The sequence below is a fragment of the Sus scrofa genome, chromosome 7 (assembly GCF_054392235.1).
Source record: "Sus scrofa isolate SSC_HxYL_T2T_F1_AM1 chromosome 7, Sscrofa_HxYL_maternal_Yorkshire_Landrace_v2.0, whole genome shotgun sequence".
NCBI classification, from domain to species: Eukaryota; Metazoa; Chordata; class Mammalia; order Artiodactyla; family Suidae; genus Sus; species Sus scrofa.
In genome coordinates, this window is record NC_139389.1 from 96,153,062 (window position 1) to 96,172,138 (window position 19,077).

The following is a 19,077-nucleotide window of genomic DNA, read 5'->3' on the forward strand; positions in this document are numbered from 1 at the left end:
GGGGGTGGGACTTGGCCATTTGCGTTTTTGCTTGTTTGTTTGTTTTAATGGTTTCACTTGAGGCAAATGGAAGTTCCTGGACCAGGGGTCAAATTGGAGCATCAGCTGAGGCCCATGCCACAGCCACAGCGACACCAGCTCCAGTGTGCATCTGCAACCTAAGCCACAGATCGCAGCAATGTTGGATCCTTAACTCACTGTTTGAGGCCAAGAATCAAACCTGCATCCTCACAGAGACCATGTCAGGTCCTTAACCCACTGAGTCACTACCGGAACTCTGCAGTCTATGTTTTAAAGAGATCTCCCTGAGGACACATGTTGTGGTTTGAGATCCTCTGCCCCAGGGCTCCTAAAGGAGCCTCCAAGAGCCATCAGCAGTGGACCACAGAGTCCCACTGGGTCTGCAACTCTCAGCTACAACCTCCCACAATAGTCTGTATAAGCAGACTGTGGGCAGGGAAATGCTGGGGTCCAAAGTCTTTGTTTACTGGGGAGTTTAGTGTACTTTTCATGGGGAGCAGTGAGCTCTCTCCATCCCAAGTCCCAGTTAAAGATCAGAGGTTTTTGAAAGAATAGGGAACTAAGCATCCCCTGACCTGGTGCTTTTTGAGCTATAGCATATCGCAGGCTCACCCTGATGCTGGCACAGTTTGAGGAAGTTTTCAGGAAAACACCTCTGCCCTCCTAGAGCTTTTAGACCTTGAAGGGGAAGGGGGAGCAGAGGGAAATTGCAGACTGTAACTCCTTCTCATCAAAGGAGAGGCAGACCAATCAGGGAAGGAGGGTGGGAGATGGAAGCTTCAAACAGGACAGGAATAAATTTTAGAGACTGTGATGACACTGTACCAATAACAGGAGGCAAATGGAAGTTCTAGGATGTTACCCATATGGCTTTGTGGCTTTGAAGAGAGGGATACAGAGGACAGGCTGATGGCAACTGCTGGAAAAAAATTAAGGAGAGTGTTTGTGATGTTGTTTGGGAAATACATAAACATCATGGATGCTTAGAGAGTAGCTGCCACTTTTCAGTGCCTATATGAGCCAGAATCTTTGTTAAGCAACAATAAAAAGTGACGTAAGGGAGTTCCCGTTGTGGCACAGTGGAAACGAATCTGACTAGTATCCATGAAGATGCAGGATCGATCCCTGGCTTTGCCTGGTGGGTCAGGGATCCGGTGTGGCCTCGAGCTGTGGTGTTGGTTGCAGATGCCGCTCGGATCCTGCATTTCTGTGGCTGTGGCTGTGGCCAGCAGCTGTAGCTCTGATTTGACCCCTAGCCTGGAACTTCCACATGCCATGGTGTGGCCCTACAAAGCAAAAAAAAGACATAAAACTTTTGTGATAACATTTCGAGGAGGTTATTATAATTCCCAAGATAGGAAGGAAACTAAGGCTTAGTGAGGGGTCCAAGAACCACACTGCAAGGCAGCAAAGCCCAGCAGAGCGAGGGCCCCCATGCACAGCTCTCTGACACTGCTTCTTCATGGGAGCTATTTTAATAATACCCCAACCCCTAAATCGGAGATAGTACTCATTTCCTTCTGGGATACAATCCCTGAGCTTTGAAGATTGCTGATCAGCAGCAGTCCCTATAGATCCTCACACAGGGTCCTGGCCAGAGAGTTTGTGAGAGTCAAAGACCTGCTCTTTCGGAGCCAGGAGGCTGCTTTGCTGAGCTGGCATTTATGTAGCCCTGTTGTGCTACTTAAAATTCAAGGCCAAGATAAAGTCCCAGGGTTAAGTTCTGCTCTTAGTCAAAACTCTAGACGGTGCCTAGGAAAGGGCTCCGTCAATCCAAAGGCCACTGAGTCACTGGACTCCACTCAAAATGGCATGACCATGGGTCTCTTTGGGGGTGGGGGCTGGGCTGGCCGGCATCCTGCAGCCCTGCAAGTAAAATCAGAGCCATTCATTGCCTTGGTCTCTCCCTCACACACACACACACACCCGTTTATGAGCATGAATCACAGCTTTCCAAATAAAAAGCATGAACTTTTTTTTTTTTTTTTAACACCCACCACCAAGCCCAGCTCCCTTCCAGCTGCCTATCATATGGCTTCTGACTTGCCGAAGGGAGGGCCAGGGATGGTGGAGCTATTAAGTCAGTCCCCAGGAGGTTCAACACTTGCAGCAATTTGTAGTGAAATTACCAGCTGAACATGGTTTAGATCCTGGCTGGAGCCCTCCCTGAAGGGTGTGGTGTGAAAGCCCAGAAATTTGCTGTGGGTGAAAGCCTTACAGTAGATTCCTGGGCAGAGGATCAGGTGGGTGAAGAAGAAAGTGGCTGGAGGTTGTACCAGGAAGGCTGTCAGCCCCAGAATCCTGTGTTCAGGTCACTCTAATTCCTTGTTCAGCCTCTAGAAATACATTGCTGTTCAGTCTGATAAAACCATGAGAGGCACAGGCTGACTGGCTTGCAAAATGGCCCCGGGAGTTTCTTGTTTAGGATAGGGGCTCAGTTCACACTTCAAATGTATACAGGGGATCAGCTTTCTCTCCCTGGTCCAGTATCATGTGAATCTGTAGGTCCAATAGAGCTCTGGATCCTCCTCTGGCTTTAAGCCCCCTCCTAAAATAGGACTGAGTGCTCACTCTTCAGGCTTGTAATTTTGTCTTTATTGTAAAGGAAGTGGCATCTTAGGTACCAACATTTCCTATTTACAGCGTTAGATTACTGGGTCGGATGTTTCTATGTCTCATTTGACAAAAGAAGAAAAAAAATCCAAGCATTTGGGCTGGCACAGCAATGGATGGCATAAAAATCAATGCTGAGGGCTTTGTCTAATATGTTTATCAATGTCCTTGAGAAAATATTGCATGACAGATCTTTTAAGAATTTATGCTCAGAAAAAAATGCCATGAAGCATCTTTCTTTCCTTGAGGCAGAGTCCCTGACTCTGATTAAGAGATCACACAGGTCATCAGGTTTCTCTTTTCCTCCAGGCTGCCGGGAAAACCAGAACAACAATTAGTGGGCAGTTATTGTAAATTTATTAGTCCTCATTCTTAGCATGATTTCTTCCTTTCTTCTTCTCCTTTTTTTTTTTTTTTTTTTTTTGCTTTTTAGGGCCACACCCACGGCATATGAAAGTTCCCAGTCTAGGGGTCAAATTAGAGCTACAGCTGCCGACCTACACCATGGCAGTGCTGGATCCCTGACCCACTAAGCAAGGCCAGGAATCGAACCCGCATCCTCACGGATACATAGTCAGATTCATTTCCACTGAGCCACAATGGGAACCCCTAGCATGATTTCTTTCTCCTTTCTTTTAGTTTTTTTTTTTTTTTCCCTCTATATTACCTGTTTATATAGAGAGACCTCAGAGTCTTTGGGAATTGGAGGTCAGCTATGAACAAATACATGACTATAACTAAAAAACGAACAAACAAACAAATAGAAACAGGTAAATGGCAGAGCCTGGCCTGGCCTGGCCAGCCCTCTTGATTCCAAAAGCAGCCCATTTCTCCCATCACCCTACTGCCCATTCTGGTAGTTCCAGTATGATTCTGATAGAGGATACCCTGGGACTAGGCACATTTTGGTTCCTGAGGGGTGGGGTGGCAGAGGACTGGGACCACCATGGCCCCATCCCTGTGCCCTCACCTGCTGGACAGAGGGGAGCTCAAGCCTTATTCAAGCTGAATGGTTGGGCCCTTGCTGGCCGCATGCTATTGCTTGTCCTTCTCAAGAACAACCCAGCCGTCTTTTCCTTGAGGGGGGAAGTTAATAACAAGCAATTAACAAACATATTTGGAAACAAAGGTAGAGCAGTTATTCTTCAGTTAGAGAAAAGCTGGCTTTAATGACCTCCTAGCAGATGTCCTCTTGGGAATGGGGGCGCCGGTACAGATGAAGACTGGAATAGGGGATCAGAAAAGGAACTTCGGGTCTGGATGCCCCTCCCATTTGTATACTTATCATGTTAAATCCCAGATTCAAGGCTTATTTAGCTGTTTTCAGATCTCTAAATCTTACTTCCATAAATGTGATGCTTCTTCAAGTCTGCTGGAGCCAGGGAGCTTCAGTAGAGCCGATTATTTGGTCTGTGGCTGTCCTGGGCCAAAACAGGCATACTCCACCGTCTTCTGCTGGAAAATTCCACACACTTCAGACCCATCTCCCAGGAAAGAAGCCTGTGTGTGAAAGTGTATGTTTGAGAGTGTGTTTGCACACGTGCCTGAGTGGGCACACATGCCTGAGTGTGTATGTGTGTGTGTGATGCATGAAGATGGGTGAAGGCATGCTCATATGTGTGTGCATGATAAGGAAATGTGTGTATGAGTGTATAGTGGAGTCTGTCAATGGGTGTGCACGAGTGAGCATGCGATTGTGTCTACGAGTGTGTGAGCTTACACGTACATGATCGTATGTATATGTGTGCCTGTGTGTGCCAGTGTGAACTGGATGAGTGTGAACATGTGTGTATGTATGAGTGATTGTGTGTTTGAGTGAGTTTTTGAATGAGCATGGATGTGAGTGAGTTGTAAGTGTGTGCCTATGTATTTGCTAGAAGTCTCTCCAGCTGCATTAGCTGGAGGCCTGGGGGCTGAAGGAAAAACCAGAATGGTTAGATAGCTTGACTTTACCTGAATTGACAGAAAAGAGAATAGGGAGCTTAAACAATTGACCTCAACCCTAGATGCCTCCCCATCTCCCTCATGCACCCAGCTGTCCTTAAATAAAAAAGGAAAAGCAGACAGACACAGTTCTCAAGAAAATAAGATAATGGCATAATCTTCCTGTCAGGCTTTCCACACGGGGCTCCACAGCTAGTCAGGCACATGGAACAGCCCACAGCCAGGTTCCAGACCAGTTTTTGACCCCAAGCCCCAGTTTGTTCTGAATTTCATGAATGGGATTCTGGAGACGGAGTCATTTTAGGCAGCAGCGAGACCAATGACATCATCTTAGCTGTTAAAGAGCAAAATCCATGAGAGAGATCTTGTTTCCCTTATATTCTGAGGCCACAGAATGAGTCAAGGGCAGAGCTGGGGTCAAGAGCAGAGGTCTTGGTATACATGCAGAATGTGATTTTATCCTGGTTTCCTCAGAGATGCTTGCCATCTCGTGCCTTGAAGTTGCCTTGAGAATGTCACTCCCCTGTTGAGAGATATTCAGTGGCTCCTTGTTACCTAGATAATAAAATCCAAAATATTTAATTCGCATCCAAGATCGACAGCAGTCTAAGTTCTACCTTCCTTATTTTCTATGTACATTTTCCTTTACCAAAACTGGTTTAATACTTGCATTAATAATGTACTCTATTTATTCAGTCTTCCATTCAACAAATATAGATTGAGTACTTTCCATTTCCCAGTCAGTATGCTAGACATCATCATAATAATAACAACATATACTTAATAAGGACCTATTGTGTGCCAGCACACGTTTAAATTTCTTAGATGGAATAATGCACAGGGCTTCTGCATATGGAAATGTGGGAGATGACTTGTATGAAGAGGACAATACATGGTGACTTTTGAGTTTTGCCACACGTTGGCCCTACAGGTAATCTTCACAACAGTCTTAAAAGAGAAGTGTTTATATTTAATTCCTTTGATAGTTGAGGGAACCAAGCCACAGTGATGTTAAAAGATAGGTCCGTTACAGAGTATGTTTCAATGTAGGCATTGAAACCTGATGGCTTAGTTTCAGAACCTTCGTGCCTGACCTCTATGCCATAATCATAACCACCACCTTGGGAAATGGACTTCTGTTGTTTCTCCCACTTCAATGTCTTTTCTATTCAGTTTTTTTTTTTTTTTTTTAATGGCTATACCCAAACCATATGGAAGTTCCTAGGCCAGGGATCAAATCTGAGTTGCAACTGCAGCTGCAGGAAAGTTGGATCCATTAGCCCACTGTGCAGGGCCAGGGATCGAACCTACACCTCTGCAGTGACCCCAGTCACTGCAGTCGGATTCGTAACCCACTGTGACATGGCAGGAACTCCTTTTCTGTTCGAGTTAACTTGAAAGACATTGTTCTTGGGCACGACCTTAGGCAAGATATGCTGGGTAACATATGACTTTGATATTTATCCTACGTTCTATTTCTCACTCATTGCAGCTCAGCTGAAGCTCTAGCTCATGTTGCTTTCACTCCTGGGCCCTGACTGATATAACAGCATCTATTGGGAAGATCACCAATAGACGAAAAAGAAAAAATAGCAAACCATGGTCATGGAAAAATGGAGAAACCCCGAGGGTGATAACTAGTTGTGACGACTAGAGTAGTAAATGTCATTTTCCAAAATCACTTAGTAAGTGGTAAAACCACAGACTGGAACTCAGTTCATCCCGAACTCAAAGCTTGAAAATATTACCCTGAGCTTCAACACACACAGTCCAAGAGTACAAAAGAATCTTGTGGGATGCTGAAGGACCCTTACCTCTGTTATTTCGATGCAGGGAAACCAAGCAAAGGCTCCAAAAGCCTTTCCTCACCTTCCAGGTGATTCTGACACGTGTTTTCAGGAAACGGAGGGAATTCCTTTAATTTAAAGAAAGGTACTCCCTTTTCTCTTAAATTCTTGGCCTATCTCTCTACTTATCTAGTCAAATTTCCACTTTTTTCTTTCTTTTTCTTATCCTTGTTTGGTGGGCAGATAACCAAATTATAGATCTGTTAATTCTAGGGTCTGGAATTCTAGTCTCAACCTTTTTCATGAACTTCTCAGCTCTGTACTAGATCCAGTCCCCATGTTCCCTCCTTCCCACCTCCCTTCTCAGATCTGCAGGATCTGCGCGTCTAGTCCAGCTCACTGGGTGTAACTCAGTAGACAGGAACAGCCCCAGGACATGGTGAGCACATCAAGGAAACTTGCAAACTTGCACTTCCTTTCGTCTTCAGGTAAATGGAAATCTCTCCTGGCAAGTTCAAGCTGTCAGATCTGTTTCCTGGGAGAGAGAGTTTCTATTCACAATTGTGTTTCCCATGATCTTCATGATCCTACATGACCTGCTCCCTTGTACCTTTCTAAGGTTATCTTCTAGCATCCCTTTCCCTACCCTCCCATTTGCTAGGATGGCTGCACTGGCCTTCTTTCTGTATATATTGCAAAACGTCTAAAGCATTCTCAGTCAGCTTATTAAAAAGAACTTCCCATGAATCAAGTGATCATTGTCCCTTAAGGGAGAGAGAGTAGGGGGTAGTGGAAAGTCTTGGACTTTTCAAGCATATGCCAGCTGTTAACAATAGAGCCATGGAGTGGGCCTGCCTGGGTGAGAATCCTAGCTTAGCTAGGCCATAGCCATAGCAACTTAGATAAGTTACTTAGCCTATGGGAATCCCAATTTTGTCACCCATAAAATGCAGATAATGGTAGGATTGTTCCAAGCATTACATGACAACACTTGTAAATATTAACCTTTGTATTTGAAGCCAGGCAGACTTGGATGGGTGTTCCTCTTCTGCCATGTGCTTGAAGTTAACCTCAGAAAGTCTCAGATTCCTCATCTATAAAATAAATATAAAATTGTCTACCTCCTGGGGCATGATGTGGAGAGAGTAAAATGCTGATGTTTAGATAATTTCCAGAACATTTTCTAGTACATAGGAAATGCTTCAAAAAGTTAGTCAAAGACACTGTGTTGGCTGACAAGCCCAAGTCCTGCTTCCTCATAGAACCCCAGGTCCCCAGTGTACCTAAACTGACTGCTAGAGAGGATGTGGCTGGGGACAAGGAGGCCCTATAGAGTCTTCACCTACAGGACTGACAAAGGAGGTCCCAGAAAAATTTTGCACATTCTATAATCACATTGTTAAGCTTTTCTTTTAAAATCAGAAATCTGCGTATAACATCTTTCAGGAAGAAAACACTCAGCTGTGCCTGTCTCCCACTCATATTCCTACCAAGTTTGCAAGTGCATGGTATATGTGTCATTCTTACTGCAGCCATGGTTTCCAGCAGAATCTGTTGACAGCTATGGGTCGCAGAATCCCCCTTCTCCTTCTCCTTCTTCTTCTTCTTCCCCTTCCTCCTCCTCTTCTTCTTTTTGTCTTTTTAGGTCTGCACCCGCAGCATATGGAAGTTCCCAGGCTAAGGGTCAAATCAGAGCTGTAGCCACCATCTGACACCATAGCCACAACAATGCAGGAATCTGAGCCACATCTGCAACCTACACGACAGCTCATGGCAATGCTGGATCCTTTAGCCCACTGAGCGAGGCCAGGGATCAAACTCATATCCTCATGGATAATAGTCAGATTCATTGCCACTGAGCCACAATGGAAACTCCCACAGAATCTTTCTTAACATGGCACTTCATGCTGCAGTACTGATTAATCAGTGTTTGCAGGCACACCGACACCCCTTTATTCTTTCTGCAAAAAGTGATCCCTGAGCTTAACTGATACATCACACATCTTGCCCTGGGATTCCCATCTCAGAGCCCAGAGTCAGTAATTTTATTACATTACTATTAGTGATTTTATTACATTACTAATAAAATACTAATAGTGATTTTATTATATTACTATTAACTTCAAATCAGCCAAAAGGATGCAGTAGGTCCATATTTTCATTTTTTCCCCCTTTATCGTCTTTGAAGCTTTTTCCTAAAAACTGCAACAAAAAACAGAACAAAACAACCAGAAACAAAACCCCAGGAAGCCCTGGAGTCTTCATCTCCATTTGTTTCACTGCCTGGATGTAATTGGAGGAGATACCCTAAAAATATCGAAAATGAAACAGATTGAGATGAGTGTTTCAATCCTCCAGGAATGAGACAAACTCTCCTGGAAAGGGATCTTTAAAATATTTGGAATTGACCATGTTGTTTTAAATCCTCAGAGCAATGGTTCTTGTCCTCCTCCTTGGATGCACAACTGCCTACTGAGCTACAGTGGTAAGAAAGTCCCTCTTTTCCGTTTCCACCACTACCGCAAAAGCCCCCATGGCAGAGGCATCTCTGCTTCCTCTGTGTGCCATTTCTGGGCTTGGTGCTTTCTATTCTCTTCTATTCTTTCCTTTTTTTTTTTTTAAATTTCTTTTCACAGTTTTTTTAAAAAAATATTATTATTATTATTATTATTATTATTATTTTTGGTCTTTTTGCCTTTTCTTGGGCCGCTCCCAGGGCATATGGAGGTTCCCAGGCTAGGGGTCTAATTGGAGGTGTAGCTGCCGGCCTGTGCCAGAGTCACAGCAACATGGGATCTGAGACGTGTCTGCAACCTACACCACAGCTCACGGCAACACCAGATCCTTAACCCACTGAGCAAGGGCAGGGATCGAACCCGCAACCTCATGGTTCCTAGTTGGATTTGTTAACCACTGCGCCACGATGGGAATTCCTAAAAAAATTATTGAAGGATAGTTGACTTATAAGGTTTTATTAGCTTCAAGCATACAGTAAAGTGCATCTGTTCTACATACACAGATACTGATTTTTTTCCAGATTCTCTTCCCATATAGGCATCGCAGAGTATTGGGTAGATTTCCCTTGCTATACAGTAGGTCCTTGTTACTTACGATTTTATATATAATACTGTGTATATGCTACTCTCAACCTCCCAATTAATCCCTCCCCCCAACATAAAACAGAAACAGACTTAACAATTTCGAAGCCAAACTTATGGTTACCAAATGGGCTTGGTGGGTTTTTTTGTCTTCAAGCCATTCTTCTGATTGATCAAGGTTGATTCAGGCCTAGTTCCTGACCATTGAGGGTGCCCTATGTCAGGCCAGAAAATGTCTCCCTTTGCCCTTGACAAGGCAATATGAAAATTTTGTAGGACTAATATCCCAGCAACATTCCAGAGTGTCAGCTCGTGCCGCTGCCTCCTGCTGCCCTTGAAGTTTTGACTGGACCCAGGATTCCTTTTCGCTTCCTGTTTTGAGCTATTGTCCGGTGCTCATTACCCACCAGCTGTGGTCCAGCTGTTACATTCCACATCAAAGGTGGCATCATGCACCTGGCCTGTGAGCTGATTTCCCTTCCTCCTCTTACCATGGTGCATTAAGCCTTCTGGGTCTTTATTGTGAAAGCAGTTCAATAAATGTCAAATGTTATTAACCGTCCAAGTGAGAGGTGGGAAAAGCAAAGGGCTTGGGAAGACTGAAGAATGGAATAAAACCTTAAAAATATTTTTTCTTCCCCCACCCCTGTTCTTTCCTTTTCTGGCTGCTACTTTAATTTGGATACTGAGACTAGCAATCAAAGCATTGCAATGACCATCCCCATACATTTGTAAGTTGACCCAAATTTGAAACATTAGCCATTTTAAAAGAAAACCAAAATTATTATAATTATTATGACTCACATTAGCAATGATTTTGACATGTAAGATAGAAATGTAGGCCAATGTGGCTTATTATATTAAAAAGCTTTTGGTCCAGTAACATGAAAAATGGAATCCATAATGTATGCGGCATCAATGGGACAAGGAAGAATTCTGTTTTCTCTGGGGTGGCAAAGTATGCCAGTGCATGGGTGTCCCATCTTGAGAGACATCAGAGCTGTTTTTTTTTTAAATAACTTTTTAACTCTTTGCTTTTGGTCTCACCCCTTGTGATACATCCTCTCATTTCCAAGTGATATCCTTTAAATACAAGTCATATTAGGTCATTTTCTTGTTATTTTTGTTAAAACCCTTAGTGGAGATGGAGGACAGGGTTAAGGCAGCCCACTCAAATGTAAACAAAATCTTCTTGAGTTTAACATTTCAATAGTGAAAAATTCCTTTTTATAAATAGGCCAATTTATCTATCATTTGTGGAATGGCATGGACAGATAAAAATGTTTGTCAGAAGAATAGAAATTCGTCAAGAACATATTGATATAATGACTCATTCTTCTATAAGATTTTTGACTTTTGGAAGAGATTTTGGGAGTGCATACCTTCCACTAACTAATTTCATTCATTAGTAGCTGATATGTCAAACTTGGAAGATTTTATTTATTTTCCTGGTATTTTGCCTTCCTTGGAATGTAAATATCCAATAACCAAGCCCAAGGGAGTATTAATAAGTGAAAGCTTTCACAGTGCAAGATGTCACATGAGCACTGGGTTATTTATGTTATTTAGCTGAGTATTAAAACCCATTGGAGCTTTTCCCTCTAATTGATCTCAGCTACAATCCTGGGGATATCTGGCAGGATTCCAAGCCTGCTGGATTAATTTTAGCGGGGCCAGGCTTCTCCCAAGGGGAACACTTGCTAGTAAGCTATGAGTTATTTATCTCATATGGGTTTCAAAACTTATTCTCAAAATCAATTTCAATAAATGCTATACTTCAAGGTACAGTCTATGATTTATAGTTACACGAAAATTTACTGTTTTGTATACATTTCCTATTGCTAATGTAACAAATGACTACAAATCTGGTGGCTTAAAAAAACAAACATGAGGAGCTCCCACTGTTGCTCAGTAGGTTAAGAACCCAACCTAGTGTCCGTGAAGGCTGGATTTGATCCCTGGCCTAGCTCAGTGGGTTAATCTGGTGTTGCCACAAGCTGCTGTATAGGTCTCAGATGCTGCTCAGATCTGGAGTTGGATGTGGTTGTAGTGTAGGCCTGCAGCTGCAACTCCAATTTGACCCCTAGCCCAGGAACTTCCATAGTCCAGGATAATCTCTCTGTATTAAGGTCAGCTACTTAGCAACTTTAATTTCATTTGTAACATTAAATCCTCTTTGCCATGTCAGGAAACATTTACGGGCTCCAGGCATTGGCATGCGGACAGCTTTCAGGGGCCAGTATTCTGCTTACCATCCTTACTAGTAGGCATTTGAGGATTCAAGTCAACCAGTGGGGGAAATTCGATCCTCAGTGAAATTCAACAAAGAATGCAAAATAGAGATTGAGGTAGATAAAAACAGAATAAATGTTTTAAGGGCTCTCTGAAATATCAGATGCCAGTATAAGAGCAGTGCCATTGATCATTTGTGAATAAACACCTGTTCATTACCAGCCACTGTTGAATCTGTGTGTAATTTATTTATTTATGTATTTGTCTTTTTGCCTTTTCCAGGGCCACTCCGGTGGCATATGGAGGTTCCCAGGCTAAGGGTCTAATCGGAGCTGTAGCTGCCGGCCTACGCCAGAGCCACAGCAACGCAGGATCTGAGCTGCGTCTGTGACCTACACCACAGCTCACAGACCACAGCTCACAGCAATGCCGGATCCTTAACCCACGGAGCAAGGCCAGGGATCGAACCTTTAACCTCACGCTTCCTAGTCAGATTCGTTAACCACTGAGCCACAACACGAACTCCGAATCTGTGTGTAATTTAAAAGGAAGTAGGAAAAAAAGGAGTAAATAGGAAAGTCCATGTTTGATCTTAGAAAGATTGCCAGTGGGAGCAAAAACAAAGAAAAAACAACATAACAAACCTCTTTTATATGTTATATGTCAACAACATATAAAAAGCAGAAGAGGGGCTGATTACTTGATCCAGCGCAAAGACTGCGTTATTCCAGTATTAGTGTTTGAATAAGGCGTGATGGGGCTGAATATTTATCAGTGAATGAAGGAATAAAGACACAAATGGAGAAGGTTTCATGTTGAGGGAATTCTAAGAGTGAAGATTATTACGCAGGAAAGAATTCAGGTTTTGTGGGGCTTGAAACTTTTACAGTCTTGGAGACTCTTCTTAAGAAGAAGAATATAAAATCAGTAAAAAAAAAAAAAAAAAGAATATAAAATCATGAACACAAAAATAAGCCAAAAATTAAATATTATTTAGGAAGAGAAGTTGTTATAAAAATTGGAAAACACCGTAAGCATCACAAAATCTGAAATTATAATGTCATAGACTACTAATTAGCTAACAAACATCTCTAATACCTTTTTCTTTTATTTTTAGTTACATATTCTTTCATCATTTCTTCATATGACAATGATTTTACTATATTACTTTTTTAAAAAAGATGAGGTGTAACTGACATATAACATTTTATTAGTTTCAGGGGTACATCACAAAGATTTGATATACGTATACATTAAGAATTGGTCGCCACAATAAATCAGATGCTTTTTCTGCGTTTATTGAGATGACAATATGATTTTTATCCTTCATTTTATTAATGGGGTATATCACATTGATCAATTTGCATATTCAAACTATCTTTGCATTCTTGTAATAAATTCCACTTGATTGTGGTGTATAATCATTTTAATGTATTGTTGAATTTGGTTTGCTAAAGTTTTGCTGAGGATTTTTACATCTAAGTTCATTGGGGATATTGTCTTATAATTTTCTTTTGGGCATCCTTCTCTGGTTTGTGTATCAGGATAATTCTGGGCCTTGTAAAATGAGTTGGGAAGCATTCCTTCTTCTGTTTTTAGGAAGAGTTTGAGAAAGATTGATATTAATTCTTCTTTGGCTGTTTGGTAGACTTAAAAACCAGTATAGCCATCTAGTCTTGGACATTTGTTAGGAGATTTTAATTACTGATTCAGTCTCCTTACTTGTAATTGGCTTGTCAAGATTTTCTACTTCTTCATGATTCAGACTATATTTCTAGGAATTTATCCATTTCTTCTAGGTTGTCAAATTTATTGGTGTATAGTTGCTCACAAAAGCCTCTTATGATACTTTGCATTTCTGTGAAATCAGTTTTAAATATTTCTTCTTTTATTTTTTAAATTTATTTGTGTTTTCTCTTTTTTTTCTTGGTGAGTCTAGGTAAAGTCTTGTCAATTTTGTTTATTTTTTCAAAAAACAGCCATTAATTTCATTGATCTTCTCTATTCTCTTTTTAGTCTGTACTTTATTTCTGCTCTGCTCTTTGTTATTTCTTTCCTTCTAACTTTGAGCTTCACTTGTTCTGCTTTTAGTTCCTTGAGGTGTAAAGTTGGGTTGTTTATTTGATTTTTTTATTTACTTATTTCTAGAGTTTGGTGTTTACCACTATGAAAGTCCCTCTTAGAACTGTTTTTGCTGCATCGCATAAATTTTTATATGTTGTATTTTCCTTTTTGTTTGTCTGAAGACTATATTCCCAAACAAACTCAAGTCTGTACTTAAAGCTAGGTACTTAATACTTGATTTTCTTAACTGCTTTTGCCTCTTTTTTATTGCCACGTTTTCACCAGCACTTAATGTAAGTAGGTAATTCAAAATTGAGTATTTCTTGGTTTTGTATTTGCCAGAAATGTCAATTAAATATTTTATATTGATAATATAAATGCATGTACAATGTGTGCATGTATGTATCTTTGGTGTGAAGAATTGTGCTTTGTATATGAAGGTTTCTGTGTCATCATGATAAATATATCCCTTTAGAAAACAAGACCAACCAAAATACCCCCAACAACTTAACAAAACCTTTCATAAACCATTGCCCAGACACTTGATGGAAAATGACCCCAAACCTGGTTTGGGAACAATCCACAAATTTCCTCTGCATTTCCATGCTCTGATGGAGCTGTAGGGGTCCTTGTTTATAGAAGTAGCCTTTCTCTCAGCAGCATCTTCTGACTGTGAAAAGCCTGTAAGAGTGATGATTTCTGACTCTTTGCAGATTTTTTTGAGTGCTTTGCTTATGAAACTATCCTGGTGGGGATTTTTGCTATTTCCTCCTGCTCACCTGCCTTTTTTTTTTTTTTTTTTTTTGGATGGCTCATTTCAAACCTTGTAGTGGAAGAAAACCTGTCAGCATGTGTGTGTGAAAAGAGCGAGGTGAAAACTGGATGTATGGTCTGAGGTTACAGGAAATGGTTGTTTATGTAGCCCCACTGGTACTCAAGGGATTGCAACACGAGTGTTAAATTCAAATGTTCTGACTCACTATTCCCTTGCGAGAAGGACTTCAGAAAACACAGGTGTGTCGTCTATGGAGCTGGTGGTTTCCTTTACAGTTTATTCCTGTAGAAATAAACTTTGACATTCTACCCTGGGGGTCACAAAGTTTTGCCTCCCAAAGAGACTCCTGGGGTGATGTGTATTTTAGAAACCTCAGGAGTGAACTTGCATTTAGGTGGGGTTTACCTTTGGTGACATTACTCCCTCCTGGCTTTCCTTGCCCTCACTGAATAGTGCTTCCTGGCCTTCCCTTTGGCTCCTTCTTTCCTTTCTGACTTTTAAATGCTAACTTCTGGGTCAGACTTGGGCCTGTTTCTGCTAACTATAAACTGGATCCCATGGCTGTAGATATCAGGTTGGTTTCAATGACTTCCAACCCAACCCTGACCTCTCCCTGGAATCCCAGACTTATACATTCCAAGTGCTTATGAGGCTTTCTGCTTGTCTAATATGCATCTCGAACCTAACATGACAAAACAAAAAGTAAAACACTCTCAGTTGTGCTTGCCTCTTTGCAGAACTACTCTTTTTCGTTAAGGTAATGCTGTGAAATCTCATAAAATCTCTATCAAACACAATAGAAGTGTATTTTTCATTCATTTAGAGTTAAAAACAGGTGTTCTTGATCAGCAGTGGCTCATTTTTATGTGGTGTTTCAGGGTTCTGAGTTTCAAATCTTATCATTTTACTGTATTGAACACATGATTTCTGAGATCATCATGCCCATCCTTATCAAGCAGGCAGAAGAAGAACAAAAAAAAAAAATCTGGAGGATCATGCATGGACGTTTTCTATGGATAGTCCTATGGGTGACACCCACCATTTATAATTACATTTCCTGGCTAAATTTCAAAACAAACCACAAAAGAGCCTAGGGATGAAGAGAAAACTGCCTAGTTTCTGGCACATTTTACATTTTTGGCCAGAAAATGTTCATTTCCTCTGTATTCTCTTAAACAAAGCACTATTCAAAATCCAGGAAATCTAGCTGTTGTACAAACCACATGATCAGATGGGGGGGTGTCAATCACTCTTCCAGTCACGTGGCTTATTCAACTTTGGAAAATCCATGATCTCTTCATTCTCTGCATACTTGTTATTCTCTGCTTGGGAATAGCTAAGTCTTGCCTGAGTTCATCTCTCCCTTGTAACAATTCACTAAAGACAGCCAATAGTAATCAATGCATACTAACACTCTTTAAGTTTTGCCAACCCATTGCCCCAGAGCTACAGGGTCAGAAGACCTTTTTTTTTTTTTTTTTTTTTTTTAATCAAATGTTTCATAGTGCCTAGCATAAACCTCCATCTTCCCTCTCTCTGCTGTCTGGTTCTTCATTGGCTGCCCTTTATGCCAATGTCATTTACTATTTTTTTTTTCTTATGGAAACACTCTCTTCCGGAATAATTTCTATACTGTAGCACACTAAATAAATGTCAAGCATTTTCAAAATACTGGACTTTTTAAAAAAAATCTCAATAATTTGTCTTATCTGCCCAAATATTTTCCCTGCTTCACACTCCCCAAAAGATCCCTATTATATTTAAAACAGACTCTACCATGAATTACAAAACTCTGTTGTGCAGTTATCACTTACATTTCTAGACTCTTCTGGCATCACTCTTGTCCTATCCCCTATGACGCATTTCTTAGATCCATTTTCTGTTTTATGAATATGTCTAGTGCCTGTCTTTGTATTAGCTGATCCCCTTACCTATGATGGCCTTCCCTCTTTCCTTCCTTTCCATCCTTCCACCCTTCCTTCCTTCCTTTTCACTCCCCCCTCTAGTAGGCACCATGGGACCAAAAATTGATTTAGTTTTATTCAATGACTATTCCACTCATAGACAGGTACATTGCCTGTCATCACAATTGTCAATAAATATCTGATAAGTGAGTGAATGAATTTATCTTCTCGAGAAGTTTCCAGTACTAAATTTTACAATGAGCCAGAAGACTAGAACTAGAAGAGACTTTACTGATAATTGAATATGTCCAGTCCCCCAATTTAATAGGTAAATAATTGAGTAATGTAAGTTGCAAGATTGAGAATACCTGAAACAGTGGCTTTTCCACATATATGTTCTGCAACTGAATAAAATGATTAATTCCAAATATTCAATTAGTTACTATTGGGGACCAGGGATTACCATATTATAATTCTTTTGGAGTCAATGACCAATGATAATCATCACTGTGTACCTACTTTTCTCTCTGCTCAAACTAATCAGTCAGTGAGTTCAGAGACAAATCAAAGGATTTTGATAAAGGTGAGACAGAACATTTTTACTATTAAATATCTCTTTTGAAGCTTAGACATGTCCTTATGTTCTGGCCAAGGATACATGCGCAGAGGTGATGTGGACAATCTCTGGACCCTGCCTTCCCTTTTCTCTCTCTATGACCCACTGACAGAAGTGCAGACACAACAATGGAATTTGAAGCAAGCGCTTTATACCAAGAGACAGAAACTTCATGTTGAGGTTGGCAGAGCAACAAGAAAGAAAGCATGGAGTCCTTACCATTGTGGATCCATCACATGGGTCTAGGCCTGTAGACTAGTATTACCTAAACCAGTGTGACCCTAGAAAAGTAAATAGTTATTTAGGGCACTGTTATTCTCCAATCTTTGATACAGTAGTAGTATTATCTTATTTGGGTAATAATTACAGTATGAAAAAATTCTTATTATAAAACATCAAACAGTGTGTAAAATGACTCAATATCTCATTGATGCATCTTCTTACAGAGCTTATGAGAAAAAACTAGATTCCAAGAGACAGAGAAGTGCATAGAATACCACATAGCCTGGCTGGAACTTGAGACTGATTCCAAAGCAGAGTCTAAAGTAGATATATTGAAATCCCAACCCAAAGACAGAAGAAAATGAAGATTTAGGTAATTTGGTGTCTTTTAGGGTTTTGATTTCTTTTTGTCACTAGTCATTTAATAGTGATAACAAGTATAATACCATTTATTGAGTATATGCAGTGGTATAAGGCTGTTTTAGAGACACTTTGTAGCTAATATGTTATTTCGCTTTTCCAACATCTCACTTTTAAAATATAGAAACTGAGGCTAAAAACATTTGTGTTGCCATGGTGACGCATTCACTGAGCAGCATGAGTGAAATTTATTTTCAGTCTTTGTTGGCTCCCAAGACCATAATCTTTGCAATCAATTCTGCTGATCCCACATAGTCAGTCTTCTTCCATGTCAACACCCTGTAAAGTGTTTTGAAATCGCTTTCTTAGTTTTTGTTCCTAAGAAAGTGCAATAAGGTTCTGTGAGAAACAGTTTGAGGTGGGTCACACTCACCCATCTTCTGGGTCTTCAGGTTACATTGTCATTAAGCCCTGATTTCTTTTGTTACTGTTAATTCAGAATTACTGGATTCTGAAAGAGATGAATTTTCTAATCCCACATGAGCGTGGAAATTATAGTAATTAATCAAAAGTATGAGGTCAATTTTGTTAACCCAGTCTTACAAAGAGGGAAAGAAAGGAACAAAAGATGGTAAAAAGGTTTCTCAAATGTACAAAGGAAGAACTGGTCAGAGCTCATATTCAGATCAAAGTCAGTATGCTTCTGGTGGAAAAAAAAATGTTCCCTGGGTGATCCACAGTGAACCAGATCTTCTAGTAGTCACTCTCTTGTGGAGCTTCCTCCCACATTGACTCCACTTGGCCATGCCACGCATCTAGCTTTGGTGCAATGCCAGCTTAAAGTAAGCTGAGGTTTGTTATGTGTTTGTGTAGTGGGTTTTGTCCATTTGGATTGCTAGCCCTGGGGACACTTCCTCTCAGAACCCAGGTGTCATGCCTAGAGAAATCCAACTAGCCATGAGGCAAGGCCACATGGACGAAATTCCAGGTGAGAGCTGAGCTCCCAGGGAAAGGCCAGCACCAAATTGCCAGCCCTGGGCATGAGCCATCTTGAAAGCAGATCTGGTGGCCAGCATTGAACTGTCCCATCTGATGCTACAAAGAACTGTGACTGGAGCCCTAGCCCAATCCATGAACTGTCAGCAAATAAATGCTTTTTTGATATATATTTAGAGCTCTAAGTTTGGGGTGATTTGTTCTCCAGCAATAGATAACCAAACACGTCTGATGACTCTTTCTACTGCATTGCAAGGCTCTGGCTCCCAAGCACAATGGCCCAGGTTTTCCATATCAAGATTCCAATACCACCATATCCTTATAGGTCTAGAAAAGCATGAGACTTCATAACACTTTGTGTTGTTTTATGGGAAAAATAATGTAACTCACTTACTGACATTAAGAGGTGTTCCTGTCTCTCTCTCCAACCTTCTGGCAGGAAAAG

General features: G+C 41.0%; 1 protein-coding gene across 1 annotated transcript in view; it reads right to left on the reverse strand.

Annotated features, from left to right (window-relative positions):
- Positions 1-2,599: 2,599 nt before the first annotated feature.
- Positions 2,600-19,077, reverse strand: part of LOC106504493 (uncharacterized) — a 759,489-nt gene continuing 743,011 nt past the window's right edge. The window contains exons 6-9 of the transcript XR_014809320.1: positions 17,274-17,335; positions 3,977-5,133; positions 3,605-3,710; positions 2,600-2,944 (exon numbers count right to left, since the gene is read on the reverse strand). The gene's annotated coding sequence lies outside the window, so the exon portion shown is untranslated. The remainder of the gene's footprint in view (positions 2,945-3,604; positions 3,711-3,976; positions 5,134-17,273; positions 17,336-19,077) is intronic.